A 16,275-nucleotide genomic window follows, 5' to 3' on the forward strand; every position below is an offset into this window, starting at 1 on the left:
TCATTGTTTTATATTTTTATTTCTGTACAATCAATCAATCATTAATCTTATCTCGTCTTGGAGATGCTTGGGGGAGGCCTATGCCCAGCAGTGGGCGTCGTACGGCTGATGATGATGATGATGAAGCTTTTTTACATAAAGTAAGCTTCACGTGAGCTTTAAATTTATTCTCTGACAAATTTTAAATATTATCTGGTATTTTATTGTAAAAACGTATACATAACCCCAAAAAAGATGAATTTAATTTACTTAATCTAGAATTTATTTTTGTATTGTATTGTAATGACAGTCTTCTATTGGCGGGAACTTGTTATTGGCATCATCTCATGCATATTTAGTTCATTTAATGTATAATTAGTCTGTAAGTTCTCCAAATAATATAAAAATAAAATAATAATAATAAATTTAATAATATAATATAGTATGTTCTTCCAGCGGACTTGACAATGTTACACTCAACAGATGGCAGATAAAGTTTTACCAACGCCATTTTATCACCGAATCAATCAAATTGCTAGTATAAACGTTAGGAAGATTAATCGGTGGTTGTAAAGACATCTTCCTGTTCATCTGGGTACCCTCAGACCTGTTGTCCTCATTTTGCGGATCCTTAGTCGTTTTGGACCGAAAGCGGTTCGGACCGTGGTGCGAACCGGCTATTATCATCTCCGGTTTTTTTACAGAGTCCGCCTAACCTAACCTGAACCTGTAATTTGACAGGTCCGGTTATTTACAGAAGCGACTGAAAACCAGCTTTTTTTTTGACGTAACTTATTGTAGATTTGCCGCAGATGGCATTAACTACTTGGCCGGACAAATGGGGAGCGCTAAGAGAACAGGCCTGTGGGTGCCCAGTTGGGTGCGAACTTCGGCTTAGGGCGTCGTCTGAGAGGAAATATATTTGAAAGAATGAATCGACCTTAGTGGGTCGATAGCGATAAGCGCTGGTTGAAGGAAATCGTCAACCACGCCGGCGGGGTCGGTATCGGGGTCTGAAAACCAGCCCAATACAGGTTAATAATACCTAATACCTGTATTTAACCAACGTTCCGAGAATATTCCTAATTTGGGAACATTCCCAGCAGTAAAATGGCGCATGAGCTATATAAAAAGAACTTTATTACCTAGCCTTTACGCAGACAGGATCAGTTTTCAAGAAAAAAACAATTTGAATAAAAAGCAGCCAGTTACTATTATACTTTCAACTGTTTTAAGACAGTAGTTAAACAAAAACTTTACAAAAAAGGTTAATATAAAGTTAGTGATTATTTAGAAGATATGAATGCATGGGATTAATTGTCTGAGAACTGATATTAGGCAGCTAAATTACTCAATTGTATACCAATATTTTATGTTTTATGTTTATTTTTATTTTTTTAAAGAACGTCTAGGGCCCTGTGCCGAGGTTTTTCTTGCAGCTTCTTTTCCCCGGCTATACAGGTTGTGAGAAGCTGCAGTAGTTTTAGGCGGATGAGACGTTCGTTATGTAAAATTGACGATTCAAAGTGTAACTATGTTACCTACTGAATAAAGATATTTTTGAATTTGAATTTATTAAAGAGTTTTCAACAGGAACATTCCGACTTTGGGAACATTCTCGGGTACGGCACTAACTACTAAAACAATGACCGGTTACAATACCATAGTTGACTTCAATCCACTAAACATAATAAGATAATTCCGCTAGTAACGAACATACGAACTGATTCTCAGACAACGGCCAAACTATCTTAGAATTATTGCAATCACCCTGTTCTGTACGTACTGTTAGAATCACCCTGCTGTAGGGAGGGGAATTGTGTGTCAATTGAGTGAGGCCGAGTTGACTCAGTTTTATAATTCATAGTTTCGACTGTTAACATACATACCTAAACCCACCGGGGCAAGCAGAGACCATGGAATTCCATTTGCTTCGTTCCTGACACACTTCTCTTGCTTCCTCCACATTCATCAATCGTTTCATACACGCACGCCGGCTCAGAGAAGACCGTACTAAACCTTTCCTAAGGACATCTCCAATTTGTGCGACAGTTCATATGAAGACTAAAATAAAAATATAGAAAAGTTGTAAAATGAGACTAGTAAACAGTAGTCACTAGGTTAGAAAACCTTTTAAATAGAATTTTTAATTAAATATTGGTGCTAATTCCTGCAGACGCCATCTAATTTTATTTTAAGTTATACCTGTTATTTTCTTATCCGTTGAAAACGAAAGGGACGGGTAATCGACAGGCATAAAATTTATGGAACACACGTCAATTTTAAGCAGAAATCTAAAACAACCGTCTATAAATTTTACATCGGCCAATAACCGGACATAATTAAGTAGACAACACGTCAAACGGATTCCATACCAGCGAAATGCCTATTTTATTCGCACGGGTTATTCATTCATTTTAAAATTAACTTGTTGCCAATCATCTGTCCCTCTCCTTTTCGGCGGATAAGAAAGTGACGGGTATAACTTAAAATAAAATTAGGAGGTGTCTGCAGGAATCGGGGCCAATGTCTGCTTGGAATCTAAACCGCTAAATCCGACTTTATGAATTGACAATATTACTACAACACTAGTAAATACCTTAACGATACTGATGTTACTAAGTATTTGAAAAGCTTCCTTCTCTCTTTTAAACTTCTATTTTGTTGTGCCCGAAAGGGTCTGTGATGTGAAACTCATATGTAACTTACAAACTTGTACACCATCATGGTATGCAAATAAGGAATATTGAGTATGAGCTTGAATATACCTAACCTGTATTGGGCTGGCTTTCCCTTCGCTGGTTAGAAGGTCAAGGTAGCAGTCGCTCCTGTAAAAAAACCGGACCTGTCAAATTTTCAGGTTAGGTAAGTGGACTCTGTGAGAAACGGGATAATGTTAGGGAGACAATGTTATGTGCTATTGTAAATACGTTCCGGCCAAGTAGTTAATGCCATCTGCGGCAAATCTACAATAAGTTACGTCAAAAAAATAGATGTTCTAAACAGAAGAACAAGTTATATAAATAAATCTCGAGTCGACTCAAACGCCTTGAGTGGCTTACGCGAGTCAGTTAGCCATAACGGCACAGCACTATCACCCGAAGCAAAGTCAAGAGCTGACCTTTGGCCCACATATCGGGCAGTATCTCATTAACGGTGGGTCAGTCATTGCTGGGCCAAATTATAGGCTTATAGGCTTTTATAGGCTGCTGGGGAGTAGTTATAGCCTATACGCTACACTGTCCTATTATTGCCTATAGACCTCGTCTTCAGATACGCATTTACTGAAATTATATCCCACTACTAAAGGATGCCGGGAAGAAATTACTATCTTAGCAATTAGGCCGCCTTTTTTAGCAATTATTTGTAAGTAATTGTTTATGTTATGTGTTTCTTTTGAGTGTAAGAAAGAGTAATAGTTTCCTACTAGTCAAATCAGTTACTTTTTACTAAACGTCAAAACACGAAATTACTTTGGAATTTATGTGAAAAAGCACACCGTGACGTCATAGAAAAATGTGACAAAATGTCAAACTTATTATTACGATTTTCTAGATCGAAATTCAAAAATAAATCAAATAGAAAAAAGAAAATGTTTTTCGTTAGTTTTATATCTGTCTATATTTAGTAATCAGAATTTCATAAATTAATTTGAACCTAGTACACGACCCAATTGTATTATTCAAAGTAAAAAAAAAAGAGTAACCGGGCCCGACGGCTTGACGTGCATTCCGAAGCACGGAACATCTTACTTTTGGACAATCAGGTGATCAGTCTGTAATGTCCTAAGACCTAACCAAACTAGGGATCACGAAGTGATTAAATTAATGATGACTCTTAAAGTAATAAAGTATATTTTGATTTGATTACCCGCTCCTATAGAACATCTTGGACCACACAGTTAGGTCAAAGGCCTTGTTAATGTGTTTGTTTATGTAATGCCTCACGGTGTTACGTTATGGTAACCAACTTATATGTGCATACTTATGTTTGTCCACTTGTCAATAAATAACATTTAAACAAATATTGACAGAAAGCCCGGTGAAGTGTGGGCACTTAGTTCTTCTTACGATAGATGTACCTCTGACTACCCCCATTGGAGTATAGTCGCGAGCTTATGTTATATTATTTATGTTAAAAAAAATATTTTATTTTACTAAACAAAACTACATAATATAATATTTAGAACTGGTTAATAACCACTATTAAGTTTTCAAATTGAAAAGATAATTTATTTAATATTTACAGAAGTTTGATACATTAATAAAGTCATCAGATAATTTAATAGTGCATTCATACATTTTTCATTAATAATGGTTGGTGTCACACCACATTTAGATTAAACTGTCTTAAGGGGCCTCTACGTGTTGGCTTCGGCCCCACGCACGCCTTCCAAAAGTCCGGGCCTCCATTGGCCCGAGATATGAAAAAGACATACAATAATAAAAATATTTATTTCCTTCACAACATAACATTGAATTCAGGTTTGAATTATTGAATGATTTGAGCCCGGTTAATGGCAATAGGCTCTGCCTATTACATAGGACTTAAACATGGCTTTCGAGGAATGGGTGTTTTACTACACACCTCTGTCTACCTCTTCGGGGATACAGGCGTGATGATATTTGGTTTAGAAATGAAAAATAAAAGGAGAATGGACGAAACTGGTCCAAGAACCTCCACTGATGAGACTTATATGCAATGAAAGCTTATGCTTACCCTGTGATTCTGGGAAAGTTCTATCAAATTCTGTCCCGGGGTTCTTTTTCTACGCCCGTGTTTGTCCTGACTATGTAGATTTAGTTATTGAGCATCAAATCTTGAGTCGATTTTAATCCCCCACTGTATTTTGTCACATTTTTAGCCAGGACAAACAAGGCTGTAGAAAAGAACCCCGGGCGAACCAGAGGGCAATGATGGCGGCACATTCCTTTATTATTTTTAATTAGTTATTTTATTTTGTCTAACAGACAGTCATAATACAGCATTTGTATGTTACAAAGTAATAAATGAAGTGAATGGGTGCCCACTATTTCGATATTAAAACTAAGTAATTATTATAAATTGTTTTGTTTCAGATCCTAGCTGGACGCTTTCATAGGGCATCGGCTTATAAGGTAAAAGAATATTAATTATTATTCTTACTTAACAGATCAGACAGGCTCTGTGGTCTAGTGGTTAGAGCGTTAGGCTCACGATCTGGAGGTCCGGGTTCGATTCCCGATGGGGACATTGTCGAAATCACTTTGTGAGACTGTCCTTTGTTTGGTAAGGACTTTTCAGGCTTAAATCACCTGGTTGTCCGAAAAAGTAAGATGATTCCGTGCTTCGGAGGGCACGTTAAGCCGTTGGTCCCGGGTATTAGCCGTAAAAACACCTCCACCAACCCGCATTGGAGCAGCGTGGTGGAGTATGCTCCATACCCCCTCCGGTTGATTGAGGGGAGGCCTGTGCCCAGCAGTGGGACTTATATAGGCTGTTTATGTTTATGTATGTATATTCTTACTTAACAGTAAAATTCACATAGTTAAAGGTGTTTTTTTAACGGGTCGATTCATAATTAATAAGGTCATTGTTTTTTACATAATAAAGTTTCGTGTAATAGGGAGCGAGCCTATTGCCATTAACCGAATACAAAATCGTTAAACCATATGACATCATCATCATCACCAGCCCATTAACGTCCCCACTGCTGGGGCACGGGCCTTCCCTATGGATGGATAGGGAGATCGGGCCTTAAACCATCACGCGGGCCCAGTGCGGATTGATGGTTATTAATGACTGCTAATGCAGCCGGGACCAACGGCTTAACTTGCCTTCCGAAACACGGAGGAGCTCGAGACAGTCATAGATGCTATCTTCACATGAATTCTCTTTCTCTACAATCTTCTTAGTTAGTCTGTGGTAGAAGATAAGGATTAAGAAAAGATTAGTGAAAGGAACAAAAACTTAAAACTGCACATTTATAAATATAGTCACCGCAAAGAACATATTTTGTAGTTGGGTTATTTCAGTATTCTTTGTCACGTTCCTTTCTACGTTTCTAAATTGAAGCCTAAACATTTAGATTTCAGAAAGTCACGACGTTGCCAAATGTATGAAAAAAGCCAAAGCTCCTTACCACTCCCAATGGATGACGCGAGCCCTATGCCCAGCAGTGGACCGTATTTAAGATAGCTGTTTATGTATTATCGTATACATACTATTGACAACATAACCCGCCAATATATATAACCTTCAAAGCTCAAGTGTCATAACCGCCTAAAGGTGAACGCGCACCAATTCTTACCGCACGAACCGCACTATGCAACGTAGACAGGCGCGCGACGCATACAAATCTAACAAAACATAACATTGCGATGTTATGCATACCCCGATACCGACCCTCAACTTCCCTCAATCAGCGCTTATCGCTATCGACCCACTAGGGTCGATTAATTCTTTCAAATATTTTTCCTCTCAGACAACGCCCTAAGCCAAAGTTCGCGCTCAACTAGGCACCCTCAGGCCTGTTGTCTGAAACGTCGTACCGGTTGAGTTAGAAGGTCAGACAGGCAGTCGCTTTTGTAAAAAACCGGAATTATCAAATCTTTTGGTTAGGTCAGTGAACCCTGTGAAAAACGAGAAAATTATAAAAAAAGAAAATTGTGATTAATTAAATAAATAAATAAATAGCGGTGACTTCGGTAGGTGCGTGCGGCTCCTACGACTCGTCTAGGTGAGCGTTCGCCTTAAGTGTTAATTCACATTGGTTTTACAGTTATTGTGTAACTTTCTTTGCGTTACCTTGGTTGGAGGTCGACTATCATTACTATAATTACTGTAATGTGTTTAACATGCCATTAAGGCTGTGTGCAGACACCTTTTGTGTTAATTGAAATGAAATACAAAGGTAAAGGTACCATTCTTTGCTGAGTTGAGACTTAATAAAATAACGCGTAAAAAGTATACAAAATAATAATATCTCGCATTAATTAAGAGCTGTGCTCTTAGTTAGGTTAGGTGGAGTAATCGCCATTCCTCTCTTCTCTTCGTCAAATTCTTCACCTCCTGATAGAACACGACCTGGACTTAACAAATACCTATTCACTCTAGCTTTGAAGACTCCCAGATTATAACAGTTCCAGTCCTTTACTGTTCGCGCAAAGGAAGAGGCAAAACGTTTAGTGCGGATTATAAAAAGAGATGGACCTGCCTATCAGCGATTAAATTATGTTCATGTCAAACTATCCAGCTGTCGTGTGGTCTCTCTCTCTTTATTTAAGAGCTGCGCTCTTGTCGGTGGAGTAATCGCCTCCATTTTCATTACTCCATAAATAGGGCGTGTAGAACGGTGGTTGCCCCAATCGCCTTTTGTTCCGCAGTACACCGACCAATTTCTTAATCGGCGATTTTCTAGCTAGAGCCCTACGAGAATCCATTTCCTCGGCCTCCAACCAGCACTGATACCGCTGCTGCCCGGCATCAGGAGTGCGCTTTTGAAGTAGCGGCGCCTACTCGCTACGTCACAAGATCGTCATAGAACCTAAGTAGCATTTTATAGGTTAGCCCGTCCCAGTGAGCTACCCACTACGTTCTGCTAATACTGTCGCTGTTTGGTCGGGGACTGCTTATTTTTATATTCGCAGCTAACCATCATATCTGACGGCCGTTCCATTATCCGCCACCTGTGGACCCCGTAGATGGCCTACAGCTCAACCTACTACTACAGCTCAGCCTCCTATTAACTACTACTGTCGTTTGGTAGATAGTATAACATGTAGTTGCGTGTCCAGTGGTTCTTATTGAGATCTCATAAAAAGTTTGTTGGACCACTTAACTGGGCAGCAGCACGCATCCTGCCTGATGTATCTCGACATAACCTGCCACGACTTAATTTCTTCCTGGATTGGAAGGTGTTTGGTGTAAGGCATACGCTTCTTTACTGTTGTCATAACAACATTAACAAGTTCACGGACAGAACGTCTACATGCAATATCACGATCCCAATTATCCTAATATTAGCTATGAAAGTTCAATGACTAGTGGCCAGTATCCATAAAAGTGTTAAAAAGAATTTGAATTAAATATCCACTTCACTGTTTCTTACGAGTATACTATTATCCTGGGATTGCTTGTGTAACGATTCCGCTTTTGGTGGCTATACTTCTTCTATCGTGTGGCTTGTTTTCACCTCGAATTACCAAACTCATCAACCCTGGTGTCAGGGTTATTATTGAGCCGCCAAAGGCCCCTGACATGGCTCATGTAACGACTACTCGCTTACATCAGTAAGCAGTAACCGGGACCAACGGCTTAAAGTGCCTACCGAAGCACGGATCATCTTACTTTTGGGACGATCAGGAGATCAGCCTTTAATGTCCTAACCAAACTAGGGATCACCAAGTGATTTTTGTGATATGTCCCCACCGGAATTCGAACCTGGGACCTCCGGATCGCGAGCCCAACGCGCTATACTAACTTTGACATACCTACGTCAGAAAGTAGAAGAAGGGAAGAATAGAGGAATTCCGATTACTCAACCGACAAGAGCGAAGCTCTTTAAACAAAGAGAGATAATTTCCCTAAGCACGGGTTTGTGCTATAAAAATAAAAATCACATGAAAATTAGTTGTGTAAAATATCTCCCTACGCTTATAACTTGAACCTTGGCTAGAATTACCCGGAATTGATTGAGATGAGGGACTAATTCGAGTTAATTGTGGGTGGTAACGGTCTAGGCAGCGCTCCAGCTTTTAATTGTTCGTCGTGTGGTCACTATTTGCGTTTTGGCCTACAAACTGTTATTTGGATAGCGACATTGTAACGAATACTGAGGGGAATGATTCATGATTCTAAGACAAATGTAATTTTCCGCCGCAAAATTCATTAAAATTTTAGTGTTTTTTTTTTATTATTTTCCGTTCAATACTTTTGCGACGGAAAATTCCTCTTGATATCAACTCAGGATCATAGCGTGAATTATCCCTCAAAGTTTTCGTTACGATGTCATTAACACCCTGAATATAAAAGCGAAACGACACTGACTAACTCATTTCAAAATCCCAGAAACTGCAAGTGCTAGGGGTCTCAAATTTACAGTGGGGTCCCTTTTAGGTCGTAGGTGCTCACTGAGATGGAATTTTGCAAAATTAAATCCTTAATATGACTTTATCCCAATTGAGGTAGTCAGATGTACATCCATCGCAAGATAAAGAAACCACACCTCACCGAACTTTATGTTAGACCAACGTGATATAAAAATAATTGTTACTTGATATTTGGATCACATTATTGATAATATAATAATTATTATTATTTATTTATTTATAAATTGATTTGCACAATTTGGGTTAACACATGATTGCACAAATGAATTGTTAAACCCTGAGACCAATGAGTGTTTTAATATATTATAATTATTATTGCTAATAGCTAGAAGATGTAATTGTGTCTGGGTGTAATAAAAAGGGTAATCATACGTAACATAACATAACAAATACTTTATTGCACAAACAGGAAAAAACAAAATACAAAACAAAAGAAAAATAGAATTAGTACAATAGGCGGCCTTATTGCTAAGTAGCAATCTCTTCCAGGCAACCTTTAAGTATAGGAGATATTGAATATTATGTGATATAGCGGGATAGCGCAGCATGGGAATACGTGTACATATAAAAATACACTTTCGACTACATAAACTACATAATAATAATACACATAATTATAATTGTTATAATAAATAAATACACATACACACACACACACACACACATCCATACAAAATAGGAAGAGAGAGTGACACACAAGAGTGACACACAAAAATGACTTGTGTTAATCTAAGTGGGTATTTCTCTCTTTTTTTTATTTTTCATTTTTCATTTTGTCAAATCTGGTATTAAATAATGTCTGTTGGAAGAGCGGATACTCCTACTACAGGTATATTTTTTACTTAAAAGGAGTAACCAAAAAAATATTTGTTAAAGTGTAACAGGTTAAGAAATAAACTATTTTTTTTTTTATTTATTTTTTTTAAATAAATATCACTACTTAAACATACATTTATACCCAAATACAAAAGATAAAATATTGAATATATATAAAAGATGCATATGTCTGTATCCGTGAAACTAAAAGATTAACCAAAGGAAAATCTTTACAGCGCCATCTAAGTATATTGTTTTTGACAAACGTAGCCTGGAAAGCCATTTCTTCTTCTTTGTCAGTCAGTGAGTAACGGCGGCGAATACAAAGGACCACTGACCTACAAGCCCAGAACACAAATCTGCGATTAAGCCGAAACCCTCATACATAATGCATCAGTAGCCAGAATTAGGTCTCGGCTCAGGACATTCACCCGAGCCGAAAAGCCTTAAATATAGCGAATACATTTCAATCTGCGATAGCCCAGTTCGGTGAACGCGTGATTTACATGTCAGTGTCACGGGTTTGAATCCCGTCCGGGCGCTAAACCACTGGATTAGTCTGTGATTTTGAACTTATGTTTGGATAATTGATATCACGTGGTTTCCAGGATAGACAGGGCGAGTCTATCATAATATATCATATTATATTCAGTGAACTGGGGGGTTAAAAGGTTCTGGAGTGGCGACCACGTGTCGGACGACGCTCAGTGGGTAGGCCCGCTACAAGGTGGACCGACGATCTGGTGAAGATCGCGGGAAGCCGCTGGATGCGGGCAGCGCAGGGCCGATCGTCGTGGAGATCCTTGGGGGAGGCCTATGCCCAGCAGTGGGCGTCATACGGCTGATGATGATGATGGGGGGTTAAAATGACCACATCGAAACGATTCATCTAAGAAAGCAATATTGCTATTTGACAGTTGATTTCATTGCGCACTTACTTTTATCCATATAAATCAGGGAGGTTAAAATGGCCACATTTGCGCATATAAAAGTAAGTGCGCAATGCAAACAAAATTAAATGTCAAATAGCAATATTGCTTTCTTAGATGACTTGCTTCGATGTGGCCATTTTATCCCCACTGTCCTGACTGCAATCCAACAGCAAAATCGGTTCCGTTGCAGTTGAATTGCAGAATACATCGTGGGGTATGTCACTAACTTAAAGGACGTAGAAGATAAAATCAAGAAATTTGCATTTGCGTTTTATAGCCTATCGTTTCACACAAGATTACATTTTAATGTCTCTAATATCTTCCATACTTAAGATGTAGGTAATCGAAAACCAAATAAAACGGACATTATACGGTTCTGAGACTATGTCGTTGTATTCTGTCTTCCAATACAGCCTCAATTTTAATTAAAGGCATAGAATAACGAATAATACTACGTATAGAACGGCAACTCTCCGCTCCCCACCGGCTGAACTAGGTTTACCTCACCCCCTCGGTCTTACTTTAATCTTCATATGGGCTTTGTTTTCTAGCCTCGGGCCTTAAACCACCACGCGGGCCCAGTGCGGATTGGTGATTATTAACGACTGCTAATCCAGCCGGGACCAACGGCTTAGCACGGGGGAGCTCGAGATGAAAACTTTTTTTTGTGGTCACCCATCCTATGGCCTTTGCGAAAGTTGCTTAACTTCAGCAATCGCAGACCGAGCGCGTTTACCGCTGCGCCACCGAGCTCCTCAAGCTAGTTTGGTTAGGCATAGAGTAAGGAATAATACTACGCATAGAACGGCAACTCTCCGCTCCCCACCGGCTGAGCTAGGTTTACCTCACCCCCCTCGGTCTTACTTTAGTCTTCATATGGGCGTCAGACGTCTCACACACAGATGCGCGTATACGATAACGTCAATGTGTAGTGTCTGTGTAAAGCGAGGTGTTTTGTATGAAGTGTCCGGATTGCGCTAAAGATCCTATCTCACTAGGACTCCATGGTAACGCTACCACAGTCATGCCACCAAAAAAACGTATGTAGATATTATTTATTAACAATGACAACATTACCATTATGTAAAATACCTATTAATTTGCTACGTAGGTATACCTACTCATTGACTGCTTATGTAAGAAGATGTGTAAAATGAACCCGCATAATTCCAGTAATATTAATCATTTCTAATTTTGTCACACATGTATTCTGACACTTTCAAAATTATTTTTTTAATATTAGAATTACTTATAATAATATTTACTTGTTTTATAACGATTTGGTTTATGTGTTGTCAGGTTATAAAATTGAATAAATGAATTGAATTGAATATCGTAGCACTTTTTTGTTCTTTATATATTTCAGTTAGGTCATTTTGTGCTAGTTTTTTTAAAATGTTTTTGGAATGATACTGTGGCATCCTCTAATAATAAATATCTGTATTTATTTTTAAAATGTGGTATTTTTATTAATAAAATTACGTTTATGTCTATGCAGTTCACCATTCGAAGTGTGCTAGCGTTTATACAACTGCGTACAATTTGTTGGTGGCGCGACTATGGTAACCATACCACAGTAAACATCAGTCGTCAATTCAGTTAAATAAATACCCACTGTGTTAAATAAATAAAACAAAATTGCCATCCCTGCATGTTTGCACTTAACCACAATAAAGTTTTATTGAGATCGGTGTAGCGAGCCCGCGCGGCCGTGTGCGTGCGCGCATAAAATATGGACGCATCTCCGTATAACGGGTCGTACCACATGGTTATTTTGAAGTTCTATATATTAATATAATTATAGACTGCAAACCGGCTTCGTCTGGGTACATTTTTACCCTATAGTCTTGTGTATAGACTTGGAGCAATACAGATTGTAAGAGTAAAGAGCACATGCAAATTGGTTCAGTGGGTTTCGCGAATAGTCTTAACTTATATAGATTCGAGATACAAAGTCAGATACGTCAGATAGCAAAGTCAGACCCGATTTGTCACCTTACAATTCATTTGCAAGTCTTTTGTTTGTGGATCTGCCCACTCCATTCCAATTTACGGGCGTGAGTTTATGTAAGTGTAACTGCAAGGCTTTTAAAATTTCCTGTTTCCACTGCTAAAGTACAGATGTCCCTGGTTTACGTAGCTGTGTAACGGGCCAACCGGTGCTACCTTCCTGTCGAGAAAAAAACCGTCTTCCCTTCCCACGGAAACTCGAAGCTGTTGTTAAAATATCAATTACTACGGATGTTGTCTGTCTTGTTCATAATTGTTTATTAGACACAAATCTTCTTCTAACGGCCTCCCTGGTCCAGTGGTTGAGCGTTGGGCTCATGATCCCGAGATCCCGGGTTCGAATCCCGGTAGAGACATATCACAAAAATGTATTATGTATTGTCGGAATAAAGAAGTGTCGGATTTTCATATTGCCGAAGTAAAATCTTGTCGGATAACAGTTTGTCGGACTTCAGTTTTTAACCCGAGGTTAGGGTCATATACCTCCGAAAATGCATTTCTCGGGAATGTGGGTTTCCTCACGATGTTTTCCTTCACCGCAGAGCACGTGATAATCATTTATGATCCAAACATGAATTCGAAAACAAATTCGACAATCATTGGTTTAGGCCTGTGCTGGATGTGACCTGCGACCTCAAAGTGAGAGGCAAGCATTCTAGCAACTGGGATACCACGGCTCCCACAGTTGTAACAACACAAAATGTTAAAAACAATTTAAAAATAATAATAATAATTTAAAAATCTCCTCCAGCTCATCACATCGCAAAGATAATCTAAAGAACGTTCCGTTTTTGCCGTTGATAAACTATTTTCTCCATACATCGACATAGGTCGCAATTCGTTTACCAACTGCAAATTGGTTTGTAATCGCAAAAACACATTTTTTCTCTCTTTATTTTTTTAGGAACTTTTGTTCATAAAACATGCCGCCAGCTCCATCGAACCTTAACTAGTAGGTACTTAATACAATTTATTACATATTTAAACAGAACAATTTAACAAAAAGATATAAGGTTTTGAAAATAAGGCTAAAAGTGGCTCGATTTTTTACCGACTTCAAAAAAGGAGGAGGTCAATTCGACCGCATATTTTTTTATGTTTGTTTTGGAGCAATTTTTCTTTCACAAAACGTATTTAAATCTTGGTTAAATCCAATCGCCCATGAAAATAAACAAAATGGCGGAAAAACAAGATGGCCGCCATACAAAATTTTTTTTTTTTTTGTTTTTTAAAGTAGCTCCTTTGGATAATTTACAGCTACATTTCCATAAACGAGCCTGTTTCCATAAACCAAGCACGGTTCCTGGAAACTATGTTATAATAGTCATCTATGATCCGAATATGAATCCGAATATTCAGCGATTTAGAGACCGAGCCGAGATCCTGTTACCTCACGTTGAGACCCAAGCGTTCCAATCCTACATTACCTCAGAACGGGTGTCAAACCCCCGACCCCAATTTTCCATGCCAGACCCAGACCCACCTGACCACTATCAAACGAAATATTCCGTTAAATTCTCAATTGTGATTTAAATCATTCAAATTTGGAACACCTTTGTCGATTATTCTCGCCTTTCTTTAATTATTCTTTTAATTTAACGAAAAAAAGCACAATTGTTTTTTCACAGCCTTAACTTTTCCGCTCCATACAAATATCAAAAATCTTAAGCTCTAGTACTAGAGTTGAAAATTACTGTAAAGAATTTAAAAACAAAGTGGTACAAGTAAAATGGATGAATGGTAGAATTAGACGCGGTCTGTTTCTCAGACAATGTCACGGGCGGGTATGTGTAATGAAGCTTGTAGTTATGAAGGATTAGGAAGTAAGGATTAAATAAATGCCTAATCAAATTGGACAAAAAAGTCACCATGCTTCTGTGGTACACCGGTTTGATTCTCAAAAGAGGAGCGCCAACTTGAACCCCAGTACCGGACTTGCACCAATCATCATCATCATCATCAGCCGTATGACGCCCACTGCTGGGCATAGGCCTCCCCCAAGGATCTCCACGACGATCGGTCCTGCGCTGCCCGCATCCAGCGGCTTCCCGCGACCTTCACCAGATCGTCGGTCCACCTTGTAGCGGGCCTACCCACTGAGCGTCGTCCGACACGTGGCTTGCACCAATGAGTTATTAAATTATATCTTAAGTGCAAACTACTAACACAATTCGCTCGACGATTATAGACGGCGATACGCCTCACCACCTATCACGTTAGAAATAGAAATGTTTTATTGCGAGCATGTGTTCGTACAAATTGTGGTGTTATAAAAATACAGAAGTAAGTATTATAGTATCATCATGGACCCTTTTTTTTTTTTTTTTTTTTTTTTTTTTTTTTTGACTTATTGTAGATTTGCCGCAGATGGCATTAACTACTTGGCCGGACAAATGGGGAGCGCTGAAGGCTCTCACCCGGTACAACGTTTAAGACAACAGGCCTGAGGGTGCCCAGTTGGGCGCGAACCTCGGCTCAGGGCGTCGTCTGAGAGGAAAAATATTTGAAAGAATTAATCGACCCTACTGGGTCGATAGCGATAAGCGCTGAATGAGGGAAATCGTCGACCACGCCGGCGGGGTCGGTATCGGGGACCTGAAGTGTTGCGGTGTCGCGAGCTGATTGGCTGCCTCTATGGCTAGAGTGATCGGGTCGTCGGGATCGTATATTACGTCCTTCGGACGCCGATACTTTTCAGTACCGTCCCTAAGCGGAATGTACTCGGAAGCCGCAATCATCATGGACCCGGTAAGGGCACTGCAACTGGTAGAGAGGACAACATACTTAATTATTAGTCAGTGATACAATAGTATCTCACAAGTGCAAATTTCAGTAACGCAATTCGCTCGATGATTATAGACGGCGATACGGCTCACCACCTATCACGTTAGTCTAACAGAAAGCTCTGTGAGGTGTGGGTACTTAGTTCATTGCGACGTACGTCTGACTACCTTATTTGGGATATAGTTGCGAACTCATATTATATAGGGTATTAGTGATATCGTAATGAATACTGAAGGGGATGATTGAGACCATAACTCTGAGTTAATATCATAGAATTTCTGTCGCAAAATTAGCAATTAGTGACATAAAGAAAATAGAAGCACTGTCTCTCTCTTCTTCTAATCCTTTTATCTCCTGCTGGGATGTAAGGCTCGAATAATGATTTCCTGATTTCCACTCCTCGCGATCTTCTTCAGCCTCTGTAGCTTGTTCCCATGAGTTTTCACCTCTCGGTCAATCGAGCGTCGCCAGGTCCCTTTGTACCGCCCCCTTTAAGCATTGTACATTAAAACACATAATAACGGGTTCTTACCGCGTTTAAAGTAGGGATATGAGACTCCCGATATTTCGACACTGTTGCAAGTGCCATGTTCACGGGATAGGTAGAGTAGGTAGATAGGTAGGTCTAATCTCATAAGTCATCCCGTGATCATGGCACTCGCAAC

The 16,275-nt window shown here is 39.2% G+C and overlaps 1 protein-coding gene and 1 long non-coding RNA gene across 2 annotated transcripts in view; both read left to right on the forward strand.

The window, feature by feature from the left end:
- Positions 1-16,275, forward strand: part of LOC126377438 (uncharacterized) — a 216,285-nt gene that overhangs the window by 168,975 nt on the left and 31,035 nt on the right. The window lies entirely within an intron of this gene.
- LOC126377342 (uncharacterized) overlaps positions 1-16,275 on the forward strand; it is a 149,332-nt gene that overhangs the window by 102,022 nt on the left and 31,035 nt on the right. Inside the window, exon 4 of the mRNA XM_050025047.1 lies at positions 5,058-5,096. The gene's annotated coding sequence lies outside the window, so the exon portion shown is untranslated. The remainder of the gene's footprint in view (positions 1-5,057; positions 5,097-16,275) is intronic.

Source organism: Pectinophora gossypiella, chromosome 23, assembly GCF_024362695.1.
Source record: "Pectinophora gossypiella chromosome 23, ilPecGoss1.1, whole genome shotgun sequence".
NCBI classification, from domain to species: Eukaryota; Metazoa; Arthropoda; class Insecta; order Lepidoptera; family Gelechiidae; genus Pectinophora; species Pectinophora gossypiella.